This window comes from Cibotium barometz, chromosome 9 (genome assembly GCF_041138505.1).
Source record: "Cibotium barometz isolate CiBa-2024 chromosome 9, ASM4113850v1, whole genome shotgun sequence".
In the NCBI taxonomy this organism is placed as follows: Eukaryota; Viridiplantae; Streptophyta; class Polypodiopsida; order Cyatheales; family Cibotiaceae; genus Cibotium; species Cibotium barometz.
The window spans coordinates 52,160,574-52,167,320 of record NC_141054.1 but is presented as its reverse complement, the minus strand read 5'-3'; positions in this window follow the sequence as shown (position 1 = coordinate 52,167,320).

Here is a 6,747-nt window from a genome sequence, read left to right as displayed (position 1 = left end):
GCCAAGCCGAGAGTACCAACAAGACTTTAATCTCTATTTTGACAAAGACAGTTGAAGCTCATCGCACGGATTGGGATCTAAAGCTTAGGACAGCTTTATGGGCCTATCGTACTGCGTACAAAGTGGCTATTAATTGCACACCATTCAAAATGGTATATGGCCAAGAAGCAGTCATGCCGTGGGAATTTGTCATTCCAAGTCTTCGTGTTGCTACTCAAGAGGGTTGGGATGGTAATCCCTTAGCAGAACGTCTGTATATCCTTGAGCGGCTGAACGAAGAAAGACAATTGGCTGTATACAATGCCCTTGTGGAGAAGGATAGAAGGAAAAAATGGTTTGATCGCCATCTAAAGGACAAGGACATCAAGGTTGGGGATAAAGTCCTAATGTATGGAGTGCGAAACGAAAAGAAGAAGCTCAAATATGCTGGTAAGGGACCATATAGAGTATGTGAAATTACCCCGCAAGGTACCATCAGAGTGGAGACTCTCGACGGAGTTGAAACCATTGGATTCCTTAATGGGAGTAAATTCAAACGATACTATGACCCCCTGAGCCAGGAGGAGTTACATGCAATCCATCAAAAGAAGGCAGCTAAAGAACAATCTGAGCTTAAAAAGATACAAGCGAGAGTCGAAGCCAAAGAACGTCAACAGCGTGCTAGGAGACAACGAGAAGCCAACTTGGGAATTACGCAAGTATTTTTCGAGGAAGCAGAGGAGGATGCACTGGAATCTGACCCACCTCTAAGATACCCAATTGAGTTACAAAGTCCTTACGGGGAGGTGCTGTATAATGCATTATTGGATACAGGAGCTCAACACAATTTGCTATCATATGGCGTGTGGTGTCAACTGGGAAAACCACCTTTATCCAAGAGTTCTATCCAAGTTCAAGGAATCAACAAGAAGAAAACCCCTGTCTCAGGAATTCTGCACACTCCGGTTGCTTATGACAAGGGAACCATAATTCAAAGCTTTTTGGTTATGCCTGCTGGTACCATGGAAGGGACTGTAATCTTAGGGCGCAAATGGATGATGGCCACCAAGTGCAATATCGATTGGGCAACCAGACAAGTCACAATGCAAGAACCAACACTAGGTCTGACCGCTCAAAATCCCGCACCTAAGTCATCCACTCAAATATTAGATAACGAAAAATCACAAAGTCCAGTGGCAAAACCATCTTCGATTGTTGGCCACCCCTCTAACGCTTCAACGCCAAGAGTGGAAACAGGCAAGGTGGTCCCTAAAGCTTTGCTTACTATGCCAAAGAGTACATACAAATGGGTCCCCAAAGCTTCGTTAATAGCTACTTCCCCTGCTCAATCTCGTTCAGCCACCAAGAAGCCTCGTAAAAAGAAAGTAGCTACCCACCCGAGAAAGGGCAATGTAACATCGCGATGGATCCCTAAAAAATTATTAGTAGCCCAAGGGTACTACGAGGGGAATGACCAGATTTGGGTCCCTAAACATAAGCTGAATCCCTCTACATCACCTGTGAAACCTTGCAAACCAATTGTTGCCACCCCAACGACAATTCAAGATCGTGGTAAGGGAAAGGTAATGGAGTGCTCCGCACCACTTCTTCCAGAGTTAGTTTGGATTCCCAAACGATATCGATCATTACCACCTAGCTCAGGAAGGGGGGAGCCACATGAAGCTTCTAGCTCCTCATGCCAGGCACACAATCATATAGAAGTTTCTACATGCTCTACACCTACTCTTGTCGACACCCAACAAAAAACCGATGAGTCTACGTCTCCCCTTGTAATAGTATCGTCGGAAACCATTTCCTCCATTCGTCAATGGGAGCGTACACTACCATCTCTACAATTGGATGTGGCCACAAGGGTCATAAAAAGCTATCTGCCCACATCACAACCTATGACCCGCTGGACAAATTGGTTCCAAGAGGCTGCAACATCATTGCAAATAATATGATCTACCCAAGGAAAGGGGGAGCATGTACTCACGCTCGACATTCTAATGCTTCCTCCTTAACCTTCTCCCCTGACCATGTAATTGCCAAATTCAAGGGGATGTATATATATAGCTTCATACATAAACAAAACAAAGAAAACAAAATAAAAAAATAGTAAAAAGACCAAGAGCATGTTAAGAGCAGAGATATCCGTATACAATCAAGAACTAGATTGACCTGTCACACAAACCTACTGATGCTATATTTGTGTTTGCAGATATGGTAGATGCACGATCATCATACACTTCATCCACTCCTACCTTTGGTGAGAGGTATCATCTGTACCTTTCTCAGATATTCCACATGTGCTATCCTGTAATTGAAACTGAATGGGATCATATAGATGTACTAGCCAATGAGGAAAATGTTGAGGAATTAGAATGGCTAATTCGCCTATTGACCATGACTGACCCCTACTCCGTAGAGGACATATCCCCGATAGCCCAATGCTTTCCTTTTCCACAAGACGACTATCCTCGCATGGTTACATTCTTGATGAGTCTATGTGGATGGGAAAATGAAAAGGAAATATCTGACAATGATGAATGGACGGATGAAACTCATGGCACTACTGAGGTTGATTTTATTTATTTGGATGATGTGGATAGAGGCTTAGCCTTAGGGCTAGAGCCAGGACTCTACAACATCCTCTTACCGTATCCTCAGTAGTAGTGTGGAGACTGATAGGTAGGTTAGTGTTTTCAAGTTTTTTCTAGTTTAGATTCCTTAAACGAGTCTTGAAATTTTCCACACTGATGTGCCTCTCGAGGTATAGTGCTTGTTAGTTGATTGTACAGGTTAAAAGGTTTGAGGTGGGTTCGCTTTCAAGTCCTGAGACTGCCGCAACATTCATCAAAATATATCTCATCAAATTGCAAGCTGTCTCGTCAAATCAAGGAGATCTCCAATTACAGGTGTAATTCTTCCATACCCACTCTCTTTGGTTTTTACTGTTCAATCAATTGCATAAACTATAATGGATGACCACATGGAAATTGTCAATGTACTACTTAGTTTTTGAAGTTGCTTGCATGCTAGTGTAAAACATTAATGAGCTTAACTTTATTGGAAATATTCCTAGGCAGCATGATGTCTTTAGTTAACCTGGGAATACGATTGTCTTAGGTCTAGGATCAAACCATCTTAATGTTTGACACCTCGCCATGTGTGTGTTGACCTCTAGGACATAGCTATTACCCCTTTGTCGAAAGGATGCAAGACAAATAATAGTTTAGGAGCAAAGATCAAAAGAAATAGATTTAAAAAAAAAGCCTACAATAAATGGCAATACAAGTCTTAATGTGCTTTAATGTTGGCCTATCGCCTTATTGATACTTGGTAGGCGAGGAGTATTCTACTCCAGACCGATGCCTTGGTTGGTAGGGGGTAGCCTTGCCTAAAGTGAGCTAATAGATTCCTGGATAATGCCTTGTGTTAAACATGGTACCAGGATCGATGTTAGTTTTGCCTTAGGAAGGTCGCCATTGTGTGTTAAAATTGTCACGTGTAAAAAAGAAAAAGAAAAAAAGAGAGGCAAAAAGCTCCTGTAACTCTGATGTTTCTTGTTTCCCTAGGCTTGTGGTATTAACTTGTTCGTAGAGTAGACACAGTGTGGTCATGTGTTTATTTATTAAGCTTGGTTATTTTCCTTGACTTAGGCCACTTATAAACCTTGATTAACCTTTGACACCTTGCTTACTCTTGATTTACTTTCAATAATTTTAAACTCCTGTTAATTTGCTACACTAGCTCATTCATGTGACCCTTAAACTAAGTTCTCATAGCAACATCCATTGTGGTCTAATATGCTTGAAATTATACACTTTATATCTTTTGAATTCTAGCATACTTTCACTCTACTTCCCTATTTTGCAGACGGTCAACCACAACAACCCTCTTGAGCTTACCATACCATAGCTTCCGAGGACGGAATCTACATCAGGAAGGGGGGCATGTTAACCCATGGCGGACGCACTATGTTTTACGTCATTAATTTAAATATTCTGAGTCATGGGCCGGGCTTGTCGGCACCATATGTTAAGGATGAAGGGATTGGGTGATCGCCGATGAGAGGCGCACCTTGGATATCAGTAGGATAAGGGTTAGGGTCGGTCGGCCATGTATGGGCGCCCAAGTGTGAACGGCCAAGTCACCTATAAGAGTCAAATGTAACCCTAAAATCCTCATTCTCATGTGTTGTGAATACAAGAGTGCTCTTGCCTTATCTCTTTGGTTTCCTTCTCCTGCGTTTGTGAGAGAGAGAGAGAGAGAGTGAGTGAGAGAGCGATCGAGCACTGTGTAGCGGCACGGCGGCGGGCGGAGAGGCGGTAGAGCGGCGACGGCGGCTCCTCCTTCACGGCTGCGACGCGGGAATCCTTCAAGGCGGCAGTTAAGCGGTGAGTGACACACCTTTTGCATTCTGTTTTGAGCTTGCCTTCCTGGTTGTATGCTTGCAGCCATTTGTGGCTCGCATACGGTGTGCGACAAGTCCCCAGCTACGACCTGTGCGGCAAAAGCGCACAGCCGCACTCTTGGGTAGAAGAAGATCTTCCTTGGACATCTTGTTCTCAGGTTTTGCGATGCCCAAACAGGTGCCTAGATGACCTCAGATGGGTTTGAAAGTTATACTAAAATAGTAGGCCTTTGTTGTAGTCTAATATGATCCAATCAAGGGAAGTGATCAGCTCCATCAATCTGGACCAATTGTAGGGTGGCCAACATAGGCCAACCTATGATACTACTAACCCTCGATACTACACATATACTAGTTTGGTAGTCTTCATATTATATCGAAATCATTGGGCTTAGATCTATCTTCACTACATTGTGCACCCTTGTATGTGCATGATATCCTCTCTATACAGAGTTTGACTTTGGTACATGCATCATTTTTGCCATGAATAAGCATATAAAAAGCACATAAGATTCCAACACCAATGAGTGTATACTTGTGTATAGATTTGAACCTAGATTTATGTGATGTGTGCCTAATAATGCAAGAAGTATGTGTGAAGTGCTATGCCCTTAGTGAAAAATGTGGGTGTACTATATGGCTTGTGCAAGCTGATGTTGTACCCCAATGTGTGGTACTATTATGAATCTCAACATTTTTTCCATCTCATGGCTCCAACCCTTTTTTGATCAATGTGCTACTTTCTTTAGTGTTTACCCTAGCTCGAGTCTAAAGTTTCCTTAGTTCTCAAGGAAATTGCATAGGTGGAAGCTCAAGTGATGAGAGCACATAAGGCTAGATAAGGGTGCATATCTACTCTAATACCAACTTGAGATTTGTGTCTAGAGAGGATTAGGGTGTGTAGAAATGGATTAGAATCAACTTCTTAACATGCTAGATATGCAAGAAAGAGATTAACACTAATGAAAAAAATGAAGCATATTGACAAGGCAAGAGGTTTAGCATAAAAGCTCATGTGATAATCCATTAGGTAGATTGCCTTTTTATAAGCTTTGAATACATTTCGATTAGCCATTGATTAGGGTCCATAAGCTTGATTAAGTTCTCTCTAGTCTTTCTTCCTAGATTTGAGCACCACTCCCTTGAAGTGAGCACCCACTTGGCATATTTCCCACTTCTTCTAGGCACCTACTTTTGGCCTCCACATGAGCTAGCCATTCCATGTATTCTTCCATCTCTGGGCTCCCTTTGAACCATAGTCCATGACTTAGGGAACTTATACAAATGTTTGAGGCTCACATACCACTCCCCCTTACTCCTAACATTTACCTAAACTCACTTTCTACTTCAATATATCAAACATTCGAAAGAACTATGCCAAGTGACATGATGCCATGAACCCTATTAAATCCCTAGAACCATTCACGAAATGGGGTTTGGATTTCATGGGACCCTTCAAGAAGGTTACCTCAAGGAGGAGGAACAAATACATTGTGATTATGTCACTAAGTGGGACAAAGCAAAAGCATTTTCAGACAATTATGTGAGAAGTATGGCATGGTTTCTCTATGAGTCGTGATAACTAGGTTTGGATGTCCCATTGAAATTGTAACTGATTAAGGAACCCATTTCATAAATAAGGATATAGAAGAACTGGTAAGGGAATCACGTAAAGGAGGAATAAATACATTGTGATTATGTCACCGAGTGGGCCGAAGCAAAAGCATTTTCAGACAATTATGTGAGAAGTATGGCATGGTTTCTCTATGAGTCTTCCCTGCATATGCACGTACTTTGGTCACACAAGAATTAGCAAATGCATGTTCTCATGTCTATGAGAATGCATGTTCTCAAATACCTACTACAAATTTCCCTGCATATGCACATACTATGGTCACAAACATTTGCAATACACATTCTCATGTCTGTAAGAATGCATGTTTCTATACTTTATGCAGACATGTTTTTCAAGTCAAATTCCATGTGTGTGCAACTTCTCATCCTTTGCCGCATCATCCCCAACTCGCTATGCACCTCTTCTACATTGGTTGTTGCCCCTTCACCTCAACAATCTTTTATTGTGACATGTAATTTTTGGTGAAAGGATCCTCTTTTTTAACACCCCCTCTCTTACTACACTTCTACCATAACCATTTACTCCACTAATGGTTTTCTCACCACCATCATCCTCTACCTCTACCTCACTCTATAACCATCCTCTACCCCTCTTCCACCACCGATTTCATTTCTAGAAGCCTTCTCCACAACCCTCAAATAGGTCCTCTACCCCTCTTCCACCACCAATTCCCTCAAATAGGTCCTCAAAGGTATCGACATCCCATCCACCACAT